This window comes from Oxyura jamaicensis, chromosome 1 (genome assembly GCF_011077185.1).
Source record: "Oxyura jamaicensis isolate SHBP4307 breed ruddy duck chromosome 1, BPBGC_Ojam_1.0, whole genome shotgun sequence".
NCBI lineage: Eukaryota > Metazoa > Chordata > Aves > Anseriformes > Anatidae > Oxyura > Oxyura jamaicensis.
This window is the reverse complement of record NC_048893.1, coordinates 87,167,960-87,195,573: the sequence shown is the minus strand read 5'-3', so window position 1 is coordinate 87,195,573 and position 27,614 is coordinate 87,167,960. Positions and strand designations below refer to the sequence as shown.

General features: G+C 42.0%; 1 long non-coding RNA gene across 1 annotated transcript in view; it reads left to right on the top strand.

Annotated features, from left to right (window-relative positions):
* Positions 1-203: 203 nt before the first annotated feature.
* LOC118160329 overlaps positions 204-27,614 on the top strand; it is a 76,651-nt gene continuing 49,240 nt past the window's right edge. The window contains exons 1-2 of the long non-coding RNA XR_004747424.1: positions 204-244; positions 21,201-21,452. This is a non-coding gene — a long non-coding RNA (uncharacterized LOC118160329). The remainder of the gene's footprint in view (positions 245-21,200; positions 21,453-27,614) is intronic.

Sequence of the window (27,614 nt, the reverse complement as noted above, 5' to 3'; positions counted from 1 at the left end):
CAGCTCTCACTGAAAATCAATTTGATGGGGTTGAGGTCCGAAGCTCTGCCAACTCTCTAGGCTCCTGAGTGCCCTTTTGCTTCTCCTGTGAGTGAGGTGCAACAGGTGGGTCACGGAGGCTTCTCCTACTCCCTGCACCCTTCCTTCAGTCCTAATGTATGTAGCTCATGATGTGAGCATAGGCAATGTTGCACTTCTGCTGTGCCATTCTTCCCCAAGGACTCACCGTCTTGGTCTGCAGTGGGTAAGTACAAAGAAAAGGGAGGGAACATGGTGCTTTCAGGGAATAATGTAGGGGGAAGTGGCTGGAGGTAGCTGCAATCTAGTCCAGGTAAGCTATAGTCTTTAATGTCTTACCTGTTCACTTATTGCTTATTCTGTTTGGTGATGTAAGCATTACCTTAGGGAAAGAAAAGGTTGAAAGGTGTGTCATAGACCCAGGCCCTTAAACCTACATTTAGCAAGTGTGAAGAACTGGGGGAAACAGAGATTGCAGAGAGAGGAAATTGGCAGGCAAGTATTGGAGGGAGGAGAGGAGGAAATGTTAGAGATTTAGAGGCTTAGTTGCCTTGGGGAAATGCAGCCTAATAAAATGAATGTCAAGGGCAACCTGAGCTGCCTGCTTTTATTGTGAGGAAAAATCGAGAGTGTTGGTCAGCTGTGACTATCCCTTATTCGTCCCAGTCAGGGACTGGAGAGACTGATCTGGGCCCTGCCCTGGCCTGCCAGTACCTCACTGTAAGGTAGAAGGAGGAGTCTTCCTCTCAGGAAGGTCAGGTCAGATGGTCTGCTGCTCCTTCCTGGCCTGAAACACTACTAAAGCACATTTGCCTTCAGCAGAGCTTGCCATTGCAGCAATCCAGTTTCAGCTGACTTTGGGCACATTCTTGCTTAGGTACCTTCACAGTAGGGGAAGGGGACTAGAGTTTGAACAGGTGAGAATAAGGTTTTGTACATTCGTGATCCTGATGTTGAGCTTTGAGGGCCCCCTGCACTTTGCTCGCTCTGTGTGTGTAGCTCTAGCTGGAGTCCAGCGATGCCTGAAGCTGGTGAAGCAGAACAGAGGTGGTTAAAAATCAGCAAGGTGTACTAGCCAGAGGTGATGTGCTAGTCTCTTAGAAAGAAACAGAAATGACTTCCAGGGCTGGTTTTGCAAGGCCTTAATTTCAAGTAACAATGTCTCAGTATGAAAACTCTTTTTAGCAGTTGACTGTTGAGGAACATCGCCTTTCTAGTGTTATTTCTATGCTGTTTTTTAAGTCTGGTTTACAGGCACATATGTAAAAATACAGAGTCCTGATCTCCTTTGCTTCTTGCACTGGCAGGGCAGGATTGCAAGACTTTCCACAAGCTCGGACTGGTCGCTGCTTGATATGCTGCCAAAACCTACTGAGGTGTAGTTCATTTGCGCTTGAAATTGGACCGCACTGTACACCAGCACTGACACCAGCCTGCCTGTGCTGCCACTTCGTAGCCAAATTTACTGCCAGTGGCTGAACTCCCCAGTGCAGACAAAGGTGTGAATAATGTACCACAGAGCAACAGGGTCTGTTTGCGTGTCAGACCCTGCAGTACTGGACACAAGTGGGATCTCTGGGCTGTTTCTAAGGGTTGTGCACAGTGGAAGTACGGCAAACCTAGCAGTGGGTTTGGTTTCATTGTGTGAAGTCTATTTCCCCAAGTTAGGTTTCTGGGGGGTGAACATGTTGAAAGCATTACAGATTGGTGAGGGATCACAGCTTTCATTGAAAATCAACGTGACTGGATTGGGACACACTTAAATGATTCTAATTTCCAGGTTAGAACAGGGGCAAGTGATTTGATTTGGGCAGAGCAATAAAAATAATACATTTTCCTGCTCAGCCACATCAAGATCTTATTCCTGAATGAACTGGGTGATTTATGCTGTTTTTTTCTAAGGCGCTTTTCACTATAGGGTTGACCTGCTCCAGAGGAATTTTTTTCCATTTCCCTCAGTATGAAGATATGAGATCAGGCCTGCTTGGTACAGTTGCAGTGTGAACAAGTGAACTCGTGAACAGCACTTTATGCATGAAGGAGTGCATATGTTTTGTCACATCTGTGTAATGCGTGGAATTGTATCCCTTTTAATTGACTTTTAAAGGAATTGGAGAGTAGAGAAAGACATTCAGCTGAAGTAGAGAAGGGAAGAAAAAGCTGCTACTCAGGATCTTCCGACATCTTTGCTGTAGTTGTTAAATGGGGACCTCTCCTTCCCTTGCCATGTGGGTTAAATAGCCAGCTTCAAGCTAACAACAACCTGTTTATACAAAGTTAACCATTCTCATCCATCTTCGCATTTCAAAATCCTGATCAGGATCGAGAGTACTTCTTCACTGATAATTTTTGAAGGCTCAGAAATAAGATGCATTGGCTTGTCAAAGTGTTTAAGCCCATCTAGAAGCTGATTCGGATGAAGCTGGACAAGCTTTCCAGAAATCTGCAATAGTCTGTTTAAAAGAGTAAATAATATTCCCTACCAGAAGTATGAAATGGTGATGTAAATGGACCTACTGACTTTGTGAGGATCACTTGGAACATTTTTAAAAGCATTCTGTCTTCGTTACTTCTGTTCTGTCCCATTTCATGCCTGGGGATTCAGCTTGTGTGTAGAGATCACTGCCCTTCACAATGGGGTTGTGCAGCAGGCTCTTTCCAGGAGAGGTTTTGTTTCTCCTTGCTGTTTGATAGTGGCTTTGGTTAAGAGATTCTGTTATCACAGTTGTTCTTTATGCAAAGAAAGAGTTTCATATGTATATACATATACATATATATATATTTTTCAGAAAGCACTAGAAAAATACTCAGGAAGTCTGATTTCTTCCTGTAACCTTCTGCATATTGCCTATGTTGGCTATGCCAGTCCATTGAGGATATTTTTTACTTTCTCTGTATTCTTTGCTTAATACATATACCCAAATCTCTTGAGAGTATATGATATTCAACTTTCCAATCCTGATCTCTTAGCAGCTGAAGACCCCTAAGATATGGTTAGATTAAAAAAATGGGGCACTTTTTTTTTATTATTTTTTATTTTGGTCAAGGAAGGGCTTTGCTTTTCTGTGCCGAGAATTTGAAGTATTTAGGGATATGGTGCTCACCTTGGGAGAGAGTAGGGAGGCAAAGTTAGGAAATGCACCTGTCCTGGCTGGACTAGGAGTTCTGGCACTGCTGAATATCAGATGATGAGTCCCTCGGGCACTGCTCTGAAATTACACAGTTCTTGCGGTCTCCCTGCTGCTTCAGTTGGGCATATGGTTCAAAGTAATCAAAAAACTGAGACGGGTATTAGCCCAGCACTGCCTTTGCCTGCTGCTGTGCCTCTGACTTGGTTTGAAATGACATGCTGAGCAGAGGTCTTGTGCATAAAACAGCTGGTTGGTTTGAAATGTATTAAAGCACCCTGGAGCAAAAATGTTCTCAAATGGCAAAAGCTGGACAGGCTTCACGGTTTTTCCTTTCATCGCTGGGTATTCTGTTTGAGCTCAGGCTTCTCTTGGGCTGTTGGCAGGTAAGTGCATGCTCACACATTCTGCTAGCTTAGCAAGGTGCCTCGGTGCTGGCTGGTTGTGCCCGTGCTTGTGCTATTGCAGAGTGGCAAGTCCAGGAGGCAGAGAGCTTGTGGCTGTTTTTTCTGCTTTCCATAAAAGCCAGGACTCCAAAGAGGCTTTGATCAAGGTGAGCTTTCCTTCCAGCCCCTGCCTGCATAGCTGTTATCCAAACAGGGAGCGAGGTGCCCCTCTAGGTGAGCTGGCTTGTAAACCAATGCCGTGGAGGGGAGGTGCAGAATCCCGCACGCTCTCCAAGTTCTGCTCCCACCCCACCCGAAAGTGACTGTTTCTGTTTTCCCAGGGAAACAACGTGGTAGCAGCTGGCTCTGGCCTTGGGTCCATTTTTACCAGGGGCTACAAACCTTGTCAGTGATTTTTGGGATCCTATTCTGAGAACGTGAAAGGCTGTCAGCTTATATAAAGTCTTATGCAAGAAATTATTCTAGGGAGAATTCAAAGCTGATTTTTCCTCCCACCTGTGGCTATCCATTACATTTTGCCTACGTGTTCTTTCCATGCCTTTTTTATACTTTAGTGAACTTAATACCTAAGCTGCTGAGCACATTAGTAATGCTTCATTGCAGCCCCCAGCCCCTGTGCTTCGGTGCCACTGCTGTGGTATTACAGGAGAGGGAATGTCCTTGGCCTCTCTCTCGGCTGCTCTGTGACCAGGAAGCAACACCTCATTAGTATCTTTTACTGACCGGTGATTGCTGGGTGCCACTCCGTGGAATGAGAGAAGGAAAAGGCTCTGTTATGGCATTTGGCCTATCTCCTGGATATTTAAAGGTCTGCCCTGCCTATAAATAAACTCTTAACAGGAATTGTCTCGGTGCGAGTTATTGATGGGCCTGGTGTTGTGACAATGGGGCCTCAGCTCTGAGCCAGCGCAGGCCTGATTGAACAAATGAGGTCTGGGGGCCTGCTGTACTGCTGACAAGGGATGCCGGGTGGCTTGGGGGAAGCAACGCTTCCATCCTATGAAGCAAGGGACCCCCATGGGCATGCACTGCTAGGGCCTTGGGTGCACCAGGGCATGCAGAGCCATGGGTGTAGCAGCTTATAGCAGGTACAGGAGCACCCACTGCTGCTGACTTTTGTGCCTGACTTCATTTAAATCAGGAGCAGCTTGTAGCTGGTGTGACTAGATATCCCCTGTTCCACTAGTTCTCATCTTTCTCATGTACCATACATTAGATTTTGATCTACTGCGATGGAAATTCCTCCTTCTTGATATGCTTTTTTTTTTTTTCCCTGCGGGGAAAGTGAATGGTGCTGTATTGTAGCTATAGAGCATAACAGTACAGAAAACAGCTTTTGAGAATGGGAATAGTACATAGTCCAATTTCTGTTTACTCTTGTGCATACTCCAAATCTCTGCGGGATGGATTTCAGTGAAGAGCTTCTGTCACAGACTTGTCTATTTAGAAGGACCTTCCTTCTGGGGTAATTAGTGACAGAACAGTATTCAACTTCATTTTGCACTTCCCTCTGAAAGAACTGCTGAGATTTTTTTACCATTGTGCACAAATGATACATTTCTGCTGGGGAAAGGCAGACACCTCTGGGTTCAGCACATCCTAATAGTCAGAAGTGATTTGCATTTCATTTTTTCAGTTTAGCATAAAAGCATTAGTCCAGGTACTCTGAAAGAGAGGGACCTTTGTTTAGGTTCCTACACTGCTGTTTCTGCTTGCTTCTTAGAGATCTTTCTGTCTGTTTGGCAGAGGTCTGCGTAATAACTACCTAAGCAAAAGTAGCTGATAAGTAGAGAATATAAGTTGAAAAAATAGTGAATTCACAAGTGCAAACATTTCTGCTGGAAACCTACACCTAGGAAGTGTGCTTACCTGGTGTAGAAATGGTAGACTGCAGTTTGACTTGCATAATGTGTCCAGTTAAGGCTGAATATATTCAGCTCAAAATTTGAATTTTGGTTTCTTAGAACTGAAATAATCTATAGAGAAGGAATTGCAGGCCCACAGTTATGATAAATTTACGCTTAATACAATAAATTAGTCCAGGAGCTATTTCACAAATTACTCTCAATTTAGAATGATGAAAACTTCACTGGGTTAAAGTGTTTTCTACCAGTGACTGTTGGATCTGAGAGACTGATTTAAGTTGCTTTCACAAATCAACAATGTGAAATTTGTCTTTGAATTCAGTGACTTTAGTTATGTATCTTTTACACATCAATCAAGAATTGTAGAATTAATGATAAAATATTTTATTTGATTATTGTAATCCAAAATCTTTACATGATTTATTTTCAGCCAGTAAGAAATGTATTCTATAGCTGTATGTACTTAAGCATTTTTTTAATATTTTTTTTTAGTAATTGCATTCTAGTAGACAGGGAAAGGTGAATGATATGTTTCATATTTATGCCACAATTAACTTCCTACCTACTCTTTCTATCAAGTTAATTTTGGAAGGAGCCTGGAATTCAGATTCATCCATTGAAAGCTAACATTTTAATTTCTCTAATACAGCTTAATAGATTTTCCACACTGAACAGTTTTTTGAAATCTTCAGTGAAAGTTGCACTCTACAGAATTCTGGATAACAGCAGTGAATGTGCCAATATAGAAACTCTGTAGGTGCTGACATTTGAATGAATAGAAACTTTCTTAATTCAGGAAATAGTTTATTGTACTTTAATTAGGAAGTGTGATATGGTAATTTAGTTAAAGATATTTCACCTCGTTCTTTCTATAAAAACTTTTACTTAACTACTTCAAAAGCTCACTGATTCAATAAATGGCAGTTTTCAATGTCTTAATTTACTGTAATATACTTAATTACTAGCATTTATTTTATGTTCATTTGGGATATAAAAAGGTTCATTTTTTAAAGTAATGATAGTGAAGTAATAACCAGAGAAAGATTTAACTAAAATGAAAACCTCTACTTCTACAATTCTGAATAATGGATTTTTCTCTGCCTTGTTTACTTACAATAAATTGAAGTTTCAAAAAAGGTAAGGCTTCCTCATTAAATATAAATATATCTGAAATCAAAGAAAATAAGTCAGTAGTGATTACAGTAAATTGTCGTGGGTGGTTTGGAGTAAGAACTCAGGTTTCTAATAACAATACAAATCTAGTTCTCCTTCGTGTTGAAACTAATTTAAGAGGTCTGTTTATCGTGGGCCTGTATTCTAAATTACCAGAATCTATTTGAGCTCTGTGCAGGAGGTGTATGTTTAATTGGTGTTGGATTTATGCCTCTTCAGGATGGGGCGTTCATGTGGCAGGAGGTTCTGTTCTTCCTCGGATGGCTTAGTGTATCTGTGATGTGGAGCTGTACCAGTGGGATCCTCCTTGCTGGTGGCAAATCTACCTCTCCTGCCAGTTCAGAGGGGGTGCTTTGTAGATGCAGAGTTGAGTAGATATGGAAACATCTGAAAAACTGGAGAGACATGACTCAAATTCTGATTATATCTTTTATTTAATAAATTTGTCTGTATTCTGCTCCATTTTTGGCACTGGAGGTTGAACTAGTACACGGAAGTCTTGGAATATTGCTTTGATTGCTTCATTATTTTATTTTCTGCTCCCCCCAAACAAACAAATGATTCAATGTACGTTTAACAGAAATGAAGAGACTTTTTGCTGTCTCTTGATAATGTAGGCATAGTGAAAATATAAAGTTGCATTGTGAAAAGATTCCACAAAGAGCCCTTCTCAAGTTCAGTGAAATGCAGAAAGTAAGCAAACAGATTTGCTAATGGTTCCATTTTACTGCCTTAGTTATAGTAATTTATACTGAATCAGGCTCTATTTTACCAGTTGCCTTATTTTTGTCCCTTGCAAGAAAAATAATGTTGCATCTAACATCTACAACAGTGATAGGATCCATGGTTTATTACAAGATGATAGTGTTTGTACTTCCTTTGCTTTCTTCTGTCCTTTTCCAAGGTCAGTTGGCCTCAGCTTCTCCCATTTTCTTCAGGTTATTTACTGTTGATGCTTAAGGTTGGAATGATATGTCAAACGGGGCTAAAATGCACAAAGTTTCCATAGGATAAAAAGAAAACTTGAGTGTATATGAAGAGTATTTAGTTTTATGTGATTTGCCAATAATTGTCCTAATCATGAACTCCTATTTAAATAGAATTATCACTGCGTATCATTCTCATCTTTGGCATGCTGTATGAATTCATGATGTTTTATCTTAGTGCAGCAAGATAAGTGGGCTCAGGATGCTATCAGATTAAGTAAATTATCTTCACAGTAAAAGACAGAATACTGACAGAAATATTCAAGCTAGTTTGTGTGTTGTTAACTTCATTTCAATGTTCTTCCTAATGTGAGGAATTTGTGGTTGAAGATAGCTTACACTTGTTTGTCTTGCAATTTATTACCTCATGGACAAGGAGTTATAAGACATTTTAAGTCCTTCTCAGTGTTGGATTTGTTGATTTCTTGCCAAGGGAGAATCAACAAATCACTTCTGATTCCAAAGGAGATGGCATTGGCTGCATGAACTCAGAGATGGGCATTGACTCTCTGATTACATCTTTTCTTATACACAACTTAGATCAATGTAGGTGATTCTTCCAATGCATTGTGCATCTTATATTTTCTGTGTCTGTGATTTCTTCAGTTATTCAGAGAAAACTGCTTCATACAAATGTAAGGATCACGTACTGAAAGCTTAAGGAAGGCTATTTTTTTGGCCTTAGGAAAAATGTTCTTTGTCATCACAGTAGGATCCAGGAACCTCAGTCTTGCACCAAGAACCATTTTGGCAGATAATAAATATATGATAGAAGAATATTCTGTGAAGGGCAAGCCTACAAACTAAATGAATAAGCTGAAAGACCCATGTCAAACAGGCACCTAAAACCGTTTTTTAAAAGAAGAGCCCTCAACAAAACACTGAAGTTGTCACTATGTCAAAAGTTTTCATGATATGCTGTAGGTCTAGTGCACCTCATAAACATTTATTTAAATATATTATACATATGAGATTTCATATGAGATTTGTAGAGATATTTTTACGTAAGGATGCTAAGGCCTATGTGTGTCTTTTTAAGTATACAATATTAATAGCTCTTTTAATAGTACCAACTAGATTATTTACAGGATGGAAGGAAGACCTCTTAGCCCCTTTCTCCTTCACTCGCCTGTCAGAACACAGGGAGGTAGTGCAGTGCTTTCTTTTCAGGGGATTTCTGTTACAGAACTTTCTGTGGTCAATGCTGGCCTGAGCCAGAGTTCATTGGACTTCCCCTGTGTTTCATTCTGTGTGCTTTTACTGCTCACATACACAGAGAAGGGAATAGCAAAGTAGGTAAACTAACTCTGAATCTGGTAACAGAATAAAAAATAAGAAGTCAAAAATGCTCTTCTTGGAGGAGGCAAAGCTAGCTAACCAGTCTGTTTTGCACAACAAAACAACTTGGGGTTCTCAGTTATGTTCATAAAATTTCTCTCCCAACTGACACCTGATTTGAAGATTAAATTAGCACGTATGAAAACTAAAAGGTAGTACATACTAATGTTTGTAAGGATGGGGAGTATCCATTCAGAAGGGGGGAAATGGTATTACGAAGAATTAAATCCAACAAGATGAAAATTTAGAATGAATACCAAGAGTATGAGTGATAAATGCAGAAAGATGCAGACTAGGATACTGTGCAAGGGAAATGTTATCCTTGTTTTATAGCTGAAGTACCATCAGATAAAACCCACTGCAAGGCTACCTATTGAGTATCTTGAAGGGCCAGGGATGAAATATCCTTTGCCTTTTAGAAGTATGGAGGACTAAGAATTGTTGGTTGTAGCATGGGGAGTGGCTGGAATTGCTGACATTTTAAAAAAATATTGTCATAGTTTATGAACAAGAAAACTCAGAGACCTGGCTCCACACATTCAGTTTCAGCCTTTTTTCATTCTCTATGTAATTGTGTGCTGTGTTGGTTTTTTTGTTTGTTTGTTTCATTAACGTTGGTCTATGGTATGATGAGTGTGTTTTGTTGTGGTGGTTTAACCCGACAGGCAGCAGCTAAACATCACACAGCCATTTGCTTACTGCCCCAACCCTTCCCCCTCCACATGGGATGGGGGAGATAACTGGGGGGAGTACAGACTTGTGGGTTGAGATAAAGACAGGTTAATAAGATAGGAAAGGAAGAGAAATAATAATGATGATGATAATAATAGAATGTACAAGGCAAGTGATGCACAATGCAATTGCTCACCCCCTGCTGACTGATGCCCAGCCCATCCTCAAGCAGCAGTCCCCCTCATCCCATTCAGGCACACCATATTAACTGTTCAACATAGCATGGTCTGGTATGGGACATCCCTTTGGCCAGTTTGGGTCAGCAGTCCTGGTTCTGTCCCCTCCCAGCTCCTTGTGCACCCCCAGCCTACTCGCAAGCACTGCTTGGCAACAGCTAAAACATTGGTGTGTGATCAGCATTACACTCATCTCAAATCCAAAACACAGCACTGTACCAGCTAATAGGAAAATTAACACTATCCCAGCTGAAAGCAAGATGTTTGCATATTTTATGAGGCTCATTTCTAGCTGTGCTTTCCTTGGCCATGTTGTGTGGCTGTGAATAATTAGTATCTGAAGTCACCACTGGCATGTGTGAGAAGCACGAGTAAAGGATCTCAAAAAGCAAGTTTCCTTGTTCACATTTACAAATGGTTTCTCACTTCTGTCTTACTCCTTGGATTTGTGCTCATGGCCTCTTGGTATGAGAGAAAGCAGAAATTATAAAGGAAATAGTGACATCTTTTATTATACCAATCGAAATATTCAGAATATAGAAAAAATATCAGGGTCTTGAGAGGTTTAACTGGAGGCTGAAGAAAGTAAACCTACCTTCAGCCTCTCAGGGACCAAAATGAAAACAAAGGGCAAAGATGGACAATTCAAATGTCCTTATGCTCAGTGACTTCCTGTGTACTAATAAATTGAACACTGCCAGAGGTTCCCAGATGCCAAGTATCATTTTGTTTCTACTGCTCTAGTGATGTCTAGTGATGCCACAGCCAAATAACACTCTACCAGACAATTCCCATGCTCACCTTGAAAGTTAACAAGGACCAAAATGCTTTGGTCTGTAAGAGAGGAGAGCAGCAGCTAAAGAGGGAGCCAGTCTGTGCTAGAGAACAAGTGTTGGGTGCATTCATCTTCCTGGTATAGACATGGAAGGGGAGTTGGAATTAGATGATCTTTAAGGTCCTTTCCATCCCAAACTGTTCTATGTTTCTGTGATGGACATTAGGTATCCAGTGAGTTAATGTATTTTTGTCAGTCCAAGGTGAACGGTTGTGAAGCAGTTGCATGTTATGAATTAACCAGGGCTGAATCTAATATGGACTTGGAAAAGACAAATTTTGGTCCTTTTATTTGCTTCCGACCAGAAAGTTTAGCATTACTTTCTTTTCAGAACAGGTCATCTCCTCCATGGTGTAGAGTGTGTGTCATCATCTGTATAAGAAGAAACAATTAATGTTAGGTGGCGTTTTCATTTGTTTTCTATTGCATAATAATTCCCTCCTGGAAACGGTTCCTCGTCACGATCTCATTTCCCATTTGAAAAGACTGCAAATAAATGAGAGCGGTAGTGGATAAATGTGACTCCTTTGAAACTGTGAAACAAAGAAAAGCAAAGAAAACAAACAAGCCCCTAACCATCACACTTCTGAAATGTCATCGTAATTCCTGAAAAGAGTTTTGTATCAGCTGCTTCCAGTCCTCTGGCTGCCTGCTTAGTTTGGGGCCGCATCCTTGAACTACATCTCCCATGGTGCTGCTGCAGATTCTGCGCATCCTCTCCCTTCAGGCAAGGGGGGTCTGATGCCTAAAGGCAGTCACCTGCCTTTGCTGAATCATGTGTGATGGCATCCCCTAGGAAAGCTGTTACCAAGCAGACATTTTTATGCCCAGTGTTTTGATCAAAACCCTGTATTTGCAATCTTCCCAGTCCTTTGTGGCTTCTAAAAAGAGCCAGGCAGCTCAGGTTAGTGGCTTTAACTCTTTGCTCAGCACTGAATATACTCTGTAGTGGGGGGTGGAGGGGAAATACTGCTAGCCCCAGCTGATAGGTGGGTAAAGCGAGGCATGTAGTCTAATCCCTGGTGAATAGCACGGCTTGGGAGCAGAGTCCAGATCGTGTGCCCCCTGCCAAGTATGATAGAATAGGTGACTTAGAGGTGAAAGGCTGCAGCTGTGAGGCCGCCTTGTTTAGCAGTGATTAACATTCCTGAAAAGCCTGCCCAGGCTTATGTCAGGTAGTCATGATTTACTGCATGTGAAAGTCTTTGTGCGAGGCTTTACATGCCAGCTTTAGCCAGCTCAGGTGCCTCCAACTTTGAATTTTAATTTGTAGTATTCCTCTTTGATTTAAATGAGCAAAATTCCTAAATGTTCTACAGGAATAACAGAGGGATATGTCATGTCTTGTGGAAGAGGTGAACAGCCTGGTGCTGTAAAACCTCACTATGGCACCGAACAGATCTTTTTAAGAAGAAAAAAACGGAGCTGAACTTTCTAGTTCAATCCCTTCCTGCACTGGCACAATAGAGCAGTGGCTGCTACTGCATCACCCAAGCTTCCCTGCCTGCAGTGGTTTTGCATTCCTGTCTCCAGTCAGGAGGTACCTCCCCTTCTAACGCAGCAAAGCTAAATTTAGCCCCTGCAGAGTGCACGTTTCCTATATTTAGTGTTCTGAAAGTCAGACTTCAGCAAGTAACTGGCTAACTATGAGTGCTCTGCAGTCCAGGAGACAGAAATAGAAACACAGCTAAGTGCCTCCTTGGGTTTTCCCCCCCGGACAGGCAGCAGTGACAATGGAGGGGCCTGTGCAGGGCTGGATTTTTTTTTTTTTTTTTTTTTTTTAATATATTATCAGGGTAGTTATCATGGGATTCCTGAACGTGACCAGACAGAGCTGCAGAGCTGAGTGGCGCTGGGAGGAGGCTGAGCTTTGTGATGGAGGCGAGCTGCTCACTCTTGCAGCCCTGGCAGCCTGGTGGGTGCACAGAGGTGGTGGCTTCAGGTGCCTGGTGCAGCATCCCCAGGTGCCCAGCCCTCTGTAGGGGTCATTTAGGCTGCTGTTTACTCCTCTGCCGTACAGTTTTATATATCTATCTATCATATCTGCAGAAATGGGCGTGTGTTTGTAAACAGAAAGGGCCTGATTCTCATTTGCCCAAAGCTTTGCTGGTATCAACTTGGCAAGATTTGTAAGGCCATGTAACATCATTCGCTAAGCCAAATAGTGTATTTGGGGACACTCTCCTTTGGGTCCTGCATCAGTGCAGGTGATGCAGGCTGCAGGTTTCCGGGGGTGGAAATATGTCCCATCTCTCGCTCACTTGGCCCCCAACCACGTGGATGAGCAGGGTGGGCATGGTGGCACCCCGACTGCAGCCATTCTCCTCTGTGCGGCTCTGCACAGGTCCCCGAGCACAGTGTGCACCGCTAGAGGGCTCACAGACTGTGCCTCACTGCGTCTGAAAGCAAATCCGAATTCAAATGGTAAGGGGTGCCGGCACTGAACACCTTTTGTGCTGCCGGGGGGTTAATGGGGTTAGTATGAGTAGGTATTCGGTGATCACTTCAGACTGCCTCTTGCGTACTGCAGGCCATATGATTTAATTCCTTTGTGAATCTAAAAGCGTCTTTTGGACAAACATCAGATCAGTTCTGGTCAAACAAATCACGGTTGTCCTTTTTTCATTCAAGTCTGCAGAGTCTGCACCTTGAACAAGATTGGATTAAAGCTTGATCAAAAAGCCTACTGCATTACAGAGACAAGACCCCATCAGGGTATTTGAAGAGCCCTGTGGGAACTTGTTTTCAGATGAAATGTAGATGCTGTAGAAAGAGAAGTATAGAGAGCTAGAAAATTCCTGAAGTGATCCCTTGCTGTTATAGCCATCAGGTCATACAGTGGTAAAACTTTCCTAAATTGACCCTGTTCTTTCCTGAAAGTAGCCACAGTTTTTCGTCCCCCTGTACTTCTCCTGGAAGACTCTCCCAGAATAGCACAGGAAGAATCATTTTCTAATCTCTAGCCTAATGTTACTGTGGCTCATTTATTCCCATTTGTTCCTGTACCGTTTGTTCTTCATTAGCTCTTCTTCCTCCCTGATGTATCGCGTCTATAAATATACCTGGAATAATCATGGTTTGTGCCAGCCTTCACTTGACTGGGCTAAACAAGCAAAGCTATTCAAATTGCAGATTCTAAAATAGGCCACCAAGCTTCAGGATGTCAGCCACAAGGCACAAATACTTCCTTTTTCACCTTCTTTTACCCCTTCGTCCGTTAGAGAGCATTGTACAATGTGGTTACTACAGCACAGGGAAAACTGGCGGCCGTTACGTCTTATTTTGAAGTGTGGCATTAGAGCAGTTTTCTGAGGGAGCATTGCACCGAGAGAACCGTTGTTATGATGCAGATTGCTGGGTGCTGGTCTAGATGGACAATTTGTGTCTTCCAATACCTTGATCTCTGATTTTTTTAAATGAAGAATTAGGTTAGTTGCAATAGAGGAAATCATACTGTTATAAACCAAGGAGCATAACCTCAGCCAAGGGTTGAGAACAAAGCAGCAAGGGCAAAGAAAAAAGAGCAGACCTTTCACTACACCTCAGAGTTTCCCAGATTTTCTGTGAGATGCCTGGACCATGCATGTTAAAAGCATTCAGGACTGCATTCAGATGTTAGTTGCTTCTTGCGTGTGGGCTGGTCCTTGGAAAGGGAAAAATGTTTCTAGCCTGGTAGCAATATCCCAGACTGGAGTGAGCACTGCATTCCTTTTGCCTGTGTCTCCTGGCAGAGTTTCTGTGCATGTAATGAGTTGCTGTTGATGGCTTTTGACCACTTGTTTGAGCTGGAAGCAAGGTCTCAAAACTGAATCTGTGCAGCAGTGGAGAAGAGGGAAGCATCTCTGAAGAGCAAGGCTGGATCCAGGCAGCAAAGCAAAGCTTGTGGCTGGGAACAAATTGATAAGCAATCAGTAACTGCTGCTGTCTGCGGAGTCACGAAACCTGAACCATCCAGGGGCAGGACTGGTTTGCCGCACGCTGCTGCCATGAATGGCAGGCACAAAAATTATCCTGTGCTGCTCCAGTTCTGATTTCCCCTGTCTGTCACCCGTAAAGTGCACTCTGACTTGGGTGTTCATTTGTATACACAATTATTAAGCGTATCTGCAAAAGTATATCTATCTTAACAGCCTCTGGCCCCATATTCATGGCAATGTTTTGATCTAAAAAAAAAGGGGAGGGGGTGTGGGGAGAAGAGAGGGCATTATTCTAGGTGGGGGCCCAAAGCTGCTAGAAAAGAATGGAAATGGAAGGGGTTTCCATGCTGAAGGTAAGTAAGGAAGATGAAGTACTTAAATGAAGTGAAAGCTTCACTGCACTTAGAGTTAATGCTGAATTTCACTGGTCTGGGAAAAATGCTGAAAAATCGGGGTGCTCAGATTTGTGTTAATTTATGTGCTACTAAATGACCCAACTCACTTTGTCATGGGAACGGAGTAGTAATGATCCAGCTGCTGTCCTGAGGACTCCGGGAAAAGACTCAGTACAAAAAAAACCAGCTCTGATGTGTGATCAGACAGCGTGTGAATGATCTAATGTTATCTCCATGGTAGACCCAAGACCCAAAGGAAAAGGAGGCCTTGTTTGCTAAATGGTTTTCTTCCCAATAAAGCCATACTTAAAGAAAGGTGATGTAAGGAAGGTGCAGCATAACTGCTTCTACAGCAGCAGGGTGATGCCAAGTAGCTTCCTATGTCCTGGCTGTGTGGCAGTCACTGAGGTGATGTCCTAGAGCTCGGGACCCAGGGCCTGTATCACCCTTGTATCACCTCAGCCGTGGGGTGCAGGCAGAGCTGGGACACCAGTGAGGGGCCAGCGGGGAGCTCCCGGGAGGTATGGCGGGGTGGGCCCTTCTGAGCAGTAACATGGTTTGGCCTTTACTTGGACTTCCAATCTGTGATGTTTCTCTGTATCATGTGGTACCAAAGCTGTGGTGAAAACCAGCTCTGCCCAGGTCAGTAGGCAAATTCCCAGTGACTCTAAGGTCAGGATTTCCTCTTGGCATGCTGTTTGGTAGTGCCATTCTCCTCACAGCCGTAGCCAAGAGATACAAAACAGTGATTTTTCCCTTCATGTTCCTAGTTCACCTGCTAACTAGCTGCTGAGTACCAGTTTCCCCTTTTCTGTCTCTCAGGTACTTATTTCTGTTGCCAAAATGTCTCCCTGCCTGGCAGGCAGCATGAGAGAGGATGGCACCCCTCTCTCCTTCCCCAGATGGTCACTGCTGTCTCCTCCTCAACCACCAACTGCTGAACGTGAAAAGATTCATGACATGAGTGTTGACATAGTGAGAGGCTGAGAAATTCCCTGGCTTGTAGTGCTGTCCTCAGCCCGACCTTCCTCTTCATCTATATTTTCGTTTGCCGCTCGGGGTGGAGGGGGGAGGCCGTGAGTCATCCCGGGGGCCGATGACTCATATTTTCAGTCAGGGCCTGAGGTGTGCTGAGGGTGTCTTGAGACTATGCCCAAGCTCTATGCCCAGAAGCTCAGCAGAGGGGAGGACTCTCTCTGTCAGGGGTATGTGCTTGGGTTTTCCTCACAGTGATTTCTAGCCCGCAGTTGTCTTCTCTCTATTTCACTGTTTCCTCCCTTGCCAGTAGCTTTTCTCTCCTCCACGATCCACTTCTGCTTTGCAGTTCCAGAGTGAATCTGCCTGTTTTCTGTACATGCTAACATTTTCTTTTAACATCCCGTATTATTTTACTGTTCGGGGACAACACACTAGTATTTACTGTCTGTATGCAATACAGCTCTGTCATGGCTTGGCGAGCCTGTGTCAGTGGGCTTTGAATTGCACTAAGAAATACTGCATCCTTTTGAGCACTCTGTTGTTAAAGTGTACGTGCTGCTGTGTGTCATCCCTCACAGCTGGTATCACCGTGGGTTAAACGGGCTGGTTTCCAACTGTGTATCTGAGGTTCTTAAAATACCCATCCAGTCCCCATTTGAAGTTTGCATATTGTGCATAGTGACTGGCTGAAGCTGCTGCTATGCCCAAGAACTACTCATCTCCTCCTGTTTGAGACTCACCTTTGCATCAGAGTATGGTGTCAAGAGGCGGCATGCATGGGATCTTGGGGAGGAATGGCAGCTAAGGGGCTGTCCGCAGCTGAGGGAAGTCTGCTCTGAAAGGAGGTAGAGACAGTCTTGAGATGGTTGGTGAGAAGTTGCAGGAAGACTTCTGCTTGAAGTCATTGGTGATTAAGTCATTGGTGATATTGGAAGGGCATCTTAATGAGACACGTATATAGGAGGTGTAGCGTGATGGGGAAACTGGAAAAGAGGAAAGTAAGAGGAAGGTAACAAGTAATTGAAGTAACCCTTCTTACTTCCTTTGACCTGAGGAATATCATAACATTCAAAGGCACCTGAGAAAGACAAACTGTTTGTATCATGTACTGAGGTGTTGACAATGCTTCATTGTCACTCTGTGGCTTTTAATTGAGGTTACCCAGAAACGATAGGGGGTAAAAAGTGTTTCACCATGACTGAGTTCACCATGGAAGAGTTTGTAGAAAAAAAAAGTGTCATGGAGAAAAACAGAAAAACAAATTATGTTTTCCCCAGTCTTTTCAGTTTCTCCTTTACTTGTAGACTGTTTAACTCAAGCACGCAAAGGGAAGTGATGCAAACAGATTACAGTCTAATTCCATCATGTTCTTTCTCTGATTTCTTTCCTTTTCCCCAAATTGAAAGAAAAAGAGAGAAGAAAGGGAAAAATAATTCAGTTTTAGGGCTCTTCAAAAAAAAAAAAAAGTTAATTTTTTAATATTACTACAAATATTTTCATATTTTTTATTTTTTTATTTTTAAAGATAGCAAGGGTTGTTTGTTGGAGAAGCAAACAAGAACAATGTGAATTGAAGCTTTTAGCCAGTCTGTTCTTGACAGAATGAAACAATGGCTCCTCATCTCTGCATACATCTTTGCTACAGTAGATTTAAGGATGCGTTATATGTAAGAAGGGCATAACTACTACACCATTTACCAATAATTAAAGAGTTGTTAACAGGTTACCAAGGAAGTGAAGTCGTTCTGCACCCTTTTCTAATTTTGAAGTTTAAAAATGTATATCAGATCAGGAAGCATGCATATATATATCTATATACACATGTAGATATAAAGTTCTCAGATCAAAGTGTCCCTACTAGGAAGAATAAAAAATAAAAATAAAGATTTGCTGCAATAAAGTAGCTTATAAAAAAGTCTGGATGGTGGCAGTGTTACTGGAGCCAAGCCCCCTGGAAGCTGCCAGCTGTGTTGTGTGTCTTTTGGCACCTCGGTAACATAAGTAAATAGCTGGAGACCTTTCTGCAGCCAGGAACAAGTGAGATGAGAAAAAGGCTCTGTTTCTGAATTTGAAAAGAAAGCTGTAAACAACAGGCATGCTGATTTTAAGTGTGCTAGGGGACTTCAGGAGTCTGCCCTTTGATCCTCTCTGCAGACAAGGTCAGCCTCCTCTCTGTTTTTTTGTAAACACAGACAGTGCGTGGTCTGGGATGGCTCTTTCATGAAGACCTAATCCCAAACTGGGAGGAGAAAGCTTATTCCAGTGTGATCAGAAGCCCTAGACTCACACCTAAGCTTTGTTAAGGCATTGCTTACAAATTGTTCAAAGTGGCTGCTTTAAAAATACATGTTCCTGCTATGCAATTCCTCTGCTTAATTGTGCCTTTGTAAAGGTCATGCAAAATTGCTTTGAGGAGAAATCAGAGCAATAAATAAAGACCTCAGGCTATGCTTCTCCCTGCTGGGCTATGTAAATGGAAGTTCACTACACTATTAGTGATAAGAGTCCTTTATGCTACCACTGTCCAGGACCACCATGTTTTTGGTATCTGTCCAGGTGGATTTGTAACAGGTATTAGAAGTCTTTGCTGTTCCCTAATCCTATTTAAATGCCCGCCATATTTCCACCCTCTATGAACTCTGCACAATCCCCACACTGGATTCTTTTGATGGTAATTTTAACCATCGTTGGTCCAGTCAAGGGAGAGCATCATGGTTTACTGAGATACGCAAAACCATATGTTGAGGAATCTTTCCCCAGATTTCTGTTATTTAGAATCTGTGTCTCATTTTAAAATGATAAGGTTTATTCCTAACTTAAAATTCTTCTACATTATTTTGCAGAGGTGTTTATAGAATTTCACATATCTGCAGAGAAACATAATCCAGCAAGATAAGTGAGAATTCTTCTGGCCACAGCGCTGTGTCAACAGCATTTTAGTTCCTTTCAAAAAAAGGTTGTGTAGTACACTAAGAGCACGAGTGAAGGCAATGGCTACCTAGGTGGTATTGTGCGTCAGTGAAAACTATAGCTGAGTAGGCAGCTGCACATGGTACATTTCACACCTCATCTGCTCATAGCCACTAGAATAACTTCAGTTATTCCTTCCTGCAGGCAAGGTTGTGAACTCTAGAGAAAACATAAACTAATTCCTAATCCTCCAAATTGCTCAAGGTGCTTCAGGTTATTGAGTCTTTCTGGCTGCTTTTTGCATGCTTCGCTAGTACACTGAGGTGACCCTTCAAAGTTTTTGGCAGTTTAGAGGAACTCTGGCTGCAGGCACTTCTTGTTATCTTTGCTTTGCTAATATATTTCACATACTATTCTTTTGAGAATTCTTTAGAGAACTATTCTTTGTTATTTCATCAATTTTCTACTGTCTTTGCTGAGATGCTTTTGCAGATGATCAATGTTTATGCTTTTTTTTTTTCATTTTGGGTATAGACTTGATGTAGCAGAGAATGCGTTAGTTCTATGGGCCACAAAAATGTTCTTGGTGGCATTTTCTGTTTTGTGGTTTGTGACAATGCTTCTTCTTCCATCTGCCTAGTTACATTTACCCAACTGCTTTGGCTTCATTACAGATTTTTCCAGAATCCACAGCCCATTTATCAAAAATGGTCCACAGGTATTCAACCACATGTACAAAGCTTGTTTTTCCCAAGTTACCTCTAGCCTGTATAGATTTTGCTTTTTTTCATCTTTTCTGTGGCATTCTTGGAAATGTCATGACACTGTTCATTGATTGTACCTGTCACCACAAGAAACTCAACTTTATTAATTGTATGTAATAATGTTTAATAACATCCACAGCATCCTCTGGACTCCACAAATGAGATCAGCTTCTTTGTTTCACAAGGGAGCACTGTTCTTTCTGTGTTATAGACAGAGAGTAGGGCCTTGAGGAGACTATCAGAGAAACCATGGCAAAACGGGGTTTGTTTTCTGAAGTCTTTTCTATTATCCTAGTCAGAGGACAATCCTTCCTTGTAGGCATTTCTCTGTGCCATGCATTACAACTTGGTTAATTACCAAGTAGTGTCGTTTCTCCATGCGAGAATATTTTGTTCCCAAATCTTCATAACTTCAGGACACAAGAAATAACTGTACGGATGAAAGAGCTGTTACTTTAGAACAGCCATTGAAATGCACATAAATACCCTGCTCAAATTGCTTGGCTATTTGCATATCATTTACATTAGTAAGAGGCCTTGGTAAAAGTTTTTTCATATGAAATCTCAGCTCATGCTTGTAGTGAATGCTGATACAAGTTGGAATAGGTGAGAGCATTGCCAGGATTCTGTTCGGCTGAGTTACACATCGGTAGTGGAAGTGACTGAGGGGAAAATTGCCCTAGGAACAGGTAATGGAAGACACTTCTTTTCACCTGTTGCATAATGCATCCATTCTATCCCACAAAATTCCTACTTCTAATGGCTTCCTAAGGTACTCTGTGCTAGGCATTTAGATGGCTTCAATTACATTCCTGGTGAAGAGTTTCAGTAGTAGCATAGCTGCTGCCCTGTTTGTTTTTTCATTATCAGAATGGGGAAACTATTAGGATGGTGAGGAGGCAAAGCTATTCTCTGAGTGCAGGGCTAGGCTAAAATCTCATTCTGGTGTGAAGGAAACATATCTGAAGTGTCGAAAAAGAGACTGCTGCCATCTCTATGACACTGTTCTTTAAGGTGGATGCTTTCTTTTTGCTCTAACATAATGAGTTGCTAAGTGACTGACATAAAAATACAGAGACATATCAAAAGGATATATACAGCTGCATTTCAGACATTTGGTGCAATTGCAGAGAAAACTATATGCAATGATGCTTTACCAGCAGAAGTGGATGTATACATACACGATCAGATCTCAAGTGGGTAAACATTTGCTCGGTGTGTTGACCTGCATGGAAGTATACCAGTTAACTATAGCTGATGATTTGGCCAGAGGTTCTTTCATTTTTAACATAAAATGCTCAGTTAAGTATAGATTTGGTATCCGATGTTTATTCCATGTTATTATTTATTTCTAAAGCAATTTAATTTCTGAGGTCTAGTAGTATAACAGAGCATTTAGCTATCAGAATAAATCTAAAAATCACCTTACTAGTGTTGCTGTAGCAGCTCAGCTCTACAGCTTTCAATCCATGTCATTGATACAGGGTGGAAATTTAAAAATGTCACATTTACTAATAGTATGTGTTTGTTATTTTTTTACAGACTTTCAGAACTTTTTCCAACTTTTTTTTCAAACAGGTGATGATTTGCGGAACAAATACTGCAAACTGAAGATAGATCTCAGCTCCTGAGGAGTATAGTGGCAACCAAAAGCATTGTTACTTTGCCATGAACTCCATGTAAGGCCATGAACAAACTCCCTGTCACTTTGCTGTGGCTTTCCACTTACGAAATGGAGGATAATTGTACTGCCTTGTCACCGAGAGGCTTGAGCCTGGTTGAGCCTGATACCCGGTTGGTGATGATGAAGGACAACAAAAATGCAGCCATGTAAGTAAATAGTGAATGTTGTCAATATAGATTAATTATATGTTTTCCTTTTTAGTGTGTACATGCCTCCTTCTGTGTCTGTTGTAACAATTTATTGTGGGAGCTGGCCCTTTACTTTCCAATATACCAACTCATGCTTCTAAGCTCTCCAAGTCATGGTCTAGTTCCCAGTGAAAAAAAATATTGCCATCTGTCTCTAGACTTATGTGGCAAGATTTTGTCAGTGGGGAATTGTAGGAGTGACCTCTGTGAAAAGAGACCAGGGGTGCTTCATGCTGGACTCAGTTGGAGTCAGCTGACCCCAAAACAACTCATTTAGGATGTGGCTGGGCCCATCAGCAAAGATGGTGGCCCCTCTTTTAAAACATTTTTAAGAAAGGGCAAAGTGCTGCACCACGCTGAGGAACGAGGGAAGAAAGTGTGAGAAATGGCCCTGCAAGCACAAAGGTCAGAGCAGAAGGAGGGAGAAGAGGTGTTCCAGGCACCAGAGCAGAGATTCCCTTGCAGCCTGTGGAAGAAACCATAGTGGGGCAGGTAGATATTTTCTGAAGGCAAGTATCTGTGTTCATGGGGGACTGATTCTGGAGCAGTTTGTGAACAACTGTGGCCTGTGGAATGCACCCCCATGGGAGTAGGGGCAAGGTGTGAGGAAGGATCTTTTCTCCCCTGTACTGTTGAGGACGAGGAGTGAGAGAGCAGCTGGGTGGTGGATGTCTGGCAGCCAGCCCAGGTCAACCCATCACACCATCAGATTTCAGAGTTTCCCAGCACATCACTGTGGCTTTTCTCTAGTTCCTTGACCTCTACATGTCAGGCAAGGCAGACTGACTCACTGAACAGCTGTGGCTTTTGAGCTCTTTTCTTCCTTGTGTCGCTGTTCCTCTCAGCTGACAGTGTGGAAGGGGCAACTGCATCAGGTTACATGGCCATGGCTGTGCATCTGTGCAGTACCCATGTTCTTGCCATCACTGTGTCCACTCCTGGCAATAACATACACCCCTCTGAGGCCCATTGGGCCAGGCAGTTTGTAGACCTCAGAACTTCACTGAAGGGGAAGAGATTTCCATTTGGAAACTTTTCTTCATGATCCTACAAGATCACATTTTGAGACAGGATGTTGCAATCTAAAACTGTAGTCTGCACTGGGGCCATGTTCTAGAGTTCATTCTTCCACTCCAAAACTGCCATTAGCATCTCGAATTGAAGATAAACCCAGTTCGGAAACAGGGAGTCAACAAGGTTTGTGGGGTTAAAGAGGGATATAAATTTAGGGGCTAATGAGTGAGAAAGGGATTTGATTCTTATGTGTTTGTCTGGTAGGTACATGGCTGTATAAGTGAATATTCTCTACTGATTGACAAAAGTAATGAAATAATGGTCTTCACTCATCTTTGTGGTTATACTGCTTTATTCTTCTTGCGAACTGATAGATTGCATGTTACACATTATAAAAAAGACATACTTTCAGTTCATTTTCTGAACACATAAGTTGGCTTGGCAACCAGTGTGCCCTGAGGAAGGACAATATAATGGCTTTCTTGCATAAGGACAGTACACCCTGTAAACACAGCTTTTTTCTGTGTTCTCAAATTTGCAGCTGTTGTTATACTAGTAGTGCCAAAGTTTTTTTCCGTGGTTTGGATGTTACTCTGTTCTTACTGGGCTCCTGGCTTTCTGGAGAGATGTGCGCTTCTGAGCAATCTAGACGGCTTCCTTTGAAAGTTGCATTGGAGAGTTAGTCACTCAAAAGACTGCTCTTCTCAGCTCTGTGTTTTTCAAAGTGGTAACAAGATTTGTGATAGAGAAGTGCAAGAAAATGGAGTGTGAGGGGAAGTAGATTATTGTCCTACAGAGTTAGGCTCTCTGCATGATACAGTCTCCGATACAACAAAGGACTAGCAGGATCCTGCTGCAGACCTCTTCCCGATTGCAGTCTGAGCATTTTATGATATGTAAAATCTTTGCTCTTTCAGTGAAGTCGTTGCTGATGCTGAGTTCCTATCTATGTGCAGGTAAAGCCCATGGAGCAATTCTATGGAGTCCCCAAACTTTGGAATGGGCATCCTACATTTCAGTAAGTCAAAAAAAGAAAACCAGAGACACTCCCAAAGAGTCTCTCTGGGTAGGCTGAACATGATAAATGGCAATATGGCAGAATGGGGCAGAGGTTAACAGAAACAAGCGTTTTGAGAAGAGAGGAGTGGGGATACCACCTATCTGAGAGGAGAAGGTCATGGGAGGGTAAATTTGAAGGATGGAGGGCAAAGCTTTACCTGGCAAAGAACACTGAAGAATATTCTTGTGCAATTTTGTTCTGATAAACTCTTATAGATTGGCATGAAGGCATCGAGATGAGTTCAACAGTTAATCTTCACCTACCAATCAGCCACTGATGCTGCGGTGCATTACAGAGACAGCCTATGGTTTAGAGAGAGGAAAAAAAAAGAAAAAAGTGATTTATTGAGAACAAAACATCACAGACCTGTGCAAAGATAGAAGGGGAACAAACAGACTGATGCATTTGCAACTTCACATTCCCAGCAGCCTCATTACACAACTTGCCTCATTTAAGTGAAGGGTATCACGTTTTTACACACAATTAGATCCCTAAGGATGCACAGAGGTGCCTCATGGCATTCTTGGAAGTGTCTACACATCCTACTTAAGGGCAATAAGTAAAGTAACTTTCATTTCCTTACTTGCATTTTAGATGCTTAATTTTTTAAAAAAAGCTAATGCTAGGAGGTCACGTGTCACAGCTAATGTTTACTTCATGATTAACATGTACCTGTGGCCATGAATATTGTTAAACATTTTCACCATATTATTTATAGCTTTCATACAGCAGGATTATTTTAAATTTGGCTGTATGTTTTTAAGGAATTTGTAAAAAATATTTTCCCCTTACTTCGCAGTTCTCATATAAAATTAATAAACAAAAAAGGGCATTCTGATGGTCATACGTAAGTTGTTAATTGGTCTGAATCCAGAATTATTCCTCTCATGGCACCTCCTGTGATTTCCTATCTAAAGAATTCTTGTTCTTTTCCAGAGAGATTTGATCTCCTAGTGATTGCTTTACCGTGCTTCTTATTGTAAATATTGGGTTGGACTAGGCACGGAAATGAAACCTCACAGTTAACAGAGTTGAGCAATCAACAAACCGAGTGTGTATGTTGCAGAATGCTCAGACTGAGATACATAGCAAATACAACAAACTGTTAACCAAACAGATGTTTTTCTTCTCTCATTGCTACTTCCTTTGCTTTTCCCATCCCCACCCTTTTTCTCCTTTTATATTTCCTCTTCTTTTTGCCTTCTTCCTCCCTACTCTCTTGCACTTTGTTTATCATATATAGGCCCACTTGACCCCAGGTAGGCAGCTACATTTTTATAACTTGATTCAACACATGGCTTAGATGCAAAACTAGGCTAGCTAGGTCAAGGTGGTAGGTCTTAACCTCCCATCAGACATATCCTTCAGGGAAAGGAAATGTAAGGAATACTGTTTACATTGACACTAGAGGAAGAATCATCCCTTTTTGTAGGCAACCATCAGAAGTGCAGGGTGTTTTCTGTATATAAGCACAGAATCAAATGCATGTTGTTACCATAGGCGATGAAGAAATCTGGCAAAAATCTCTGCTGAAAATAGGGGATTAAAGAGTTAAGGACTATTGCTGTAGCAATTGCAGATATTAGTGTGAGTGTAATGAAGAGAAAAATATATGCCTTAGGGTGCTGGAAAACTACTCTTTAATTATTCATCTGTAGGCTAGTTTGCTTGTCAGACAAGAAAATCCATCTGTCTGAGTTTTCAAGCTGTGGTCCATTTTTTTCAGCAAATTTAAAGGAAAATACAGTATCACCATGCTTGTTTAAAGGCTGTTCTTGCATTCCACATGTTTTGTTCTGAGGTGATGTTTTGAGAGGTTTCTCATTCTCCTGCCTCCAGCCAAGGTTTCTCATATTGCCAGTTTGGATCATACTTAGATGTGTGTGTATTTCAGTTCTAGTTTTGCTGTGAGGTAAGTTGAAATGCTTATTGCTGTCACTCTGGCAGTACTGAGGTGCAATTAGTCTTATTAATGCAAGACTATAAATCCTATTGGCCAGAAGAAAAATAACTATGATGATGTCCCTTAAGTTTGCTAGTTAGTTTTGGGTGTTTTCCTGTGATTTATATGGTCCCCCAGTGCAAAACCATCTCAAATCAAGCCATGCAACCTCCACAAAGTCTCCAAAGTGGATTACTCATATCGCAGTAATAGCTAAGGTCATTAGAGCCTAACAGGGAACAAAATAAATGAAAAAGACAGACTAGGTTTATGAAGAGTTGTGGTGGCAGGTAAGTGGTCTGCAGCACTTGATCGCTACTAGCTGTGTACAGCTCTATCTCAGAAAGCAGCAAATAAACTGCTGCTGCATGAAATGCCAGGCTCACGAGTGGGATTTTGTTTTTCCTGTTGGATGCATTTGGTTGTTATTTTGAACTGTATACTACCCTGTGGAATTAGCTCTCTCATCTGATCTTAAAAAGAGTTTAGACTTTAGAATTGCAAAGAGAAACAAAGGAAAATTTCCAGGAAACCAAGCAGGCCACTTACTTTCCATAGGGGACATAGGGTCTGCAACTAACTCTGGTTCATCAGCCTTCCTGCAGAGGGAAGACAAACCTCTGCAGCACTTTCTTGTACTGGAGCTGGGCCCAGCAGCATTTCATTGTCCTCCATCCACAGAGTTGGTTCCCGTAGAATTGGCTTGAAAAACTGTGCTGCTTGAGGTATCCTTAATGTCCACCAAATTGCTATCTGGCCCTCAGTGGTGAAGAGTGGGAATTTGTGGTTGAAGTGTGAGTCAGGCTCCAGTACAAGCCTGGGAGGAGGCAAATGAGCCTGAGAAGAGGGTTTGTATTATAATTAATGCTTTTGAATAGCACTGGGTAATACTTGCTTTTTTTTTTTTTTTTTTTTTTTTTCCCTGTAAAATCACTGTGGGTGATGGCTTGAAAATGCAAATGTTCTCTGGCTAGCTGGCAAAAAGATGCAAGTAAGGCCAGCTGCTTTCCAGATAGGGCACAGCAGTACCTGCCTGTGTTACTGCTGCTTTATCTCTTGGAGGAGAAACATGGGGAAAGCAGGAGAAGACAGAAATCTGAGCGAAGGAAAGAATGGGAGGCACACGGTCCTGTATGGAGCCTGTGGGCTTCCCCCTTCCTGCTGCAGTGATGGAGCTCTGACCAGCTTCCTCTCTAGTGGAGCACAGAACTGGCACAGTCCCTTTACTCAAGGTGGAGGTACACACAAATAGATGAGGGGCAAGGAAACAGCAACAACCTAAGAACATGAGCTTGCTGAGAGACTGGGAAATTTATGGTATGAAAACAGCTCTCCTGGGCTTATTCCATAAAAATTCTTAAAGTTATCTTTCGATCAAAATCATATGATGTAGATCATAAGGAGAGATATGAAAGGTTCAAGAAGCAAAAAGGTTACTGGATGACATGGGACGGATTTACACGTCATTAAGTATTAGCAGACTTCATTTTTTTATTCCATGTTTCTGATGCAAAGCAGTTAGAGCAACAGAGTTGGAGAGTAGTCTTTCAGTTGAAGATCGGTCTGAATGGGAGATGCTGGTGGTAAGGCACAGGCTGTGGGAATGTTTAGAGCCTGCTTCTGCCCTGACTGCAAATTTATACTTGGAAGGTCTATACTTTTGCTCTTTAATTTTGTGCTGTGGTACACTTTTCCTGACTGCTGTTTATGTAGCCTCAGAGTACTATAAAAGTAATATCCTAGAAGCAAAAATTCACAGCAGTGTTTGTGGTTGACCTGCATCTTGCAACACATTGTAAGTGCCCTGTTATCAGCTGCTCTTGTGTGCACTTCCCACTAAAATTCCAATATGTGCTCCTCCCAAATTCATACTTAGGGAAGATGTGTTTTGCCATGCTTCTGGCTTTCCATGGGCTGAGGTGTTCGTAGCTGATTGAGGGTCTTACACAAAGTATATATTTCACTTTTTTTTCTTTTTGGCACTCATGTATTTGAGGTAAGATGGGTATTAAAGCATCAAGTAAATGACACAGTAACTTCATTTCAATTTCATTATACAGGGAAGTGCAATTGTGAAACTGAACTGTCTGCCTACACTTCGTAT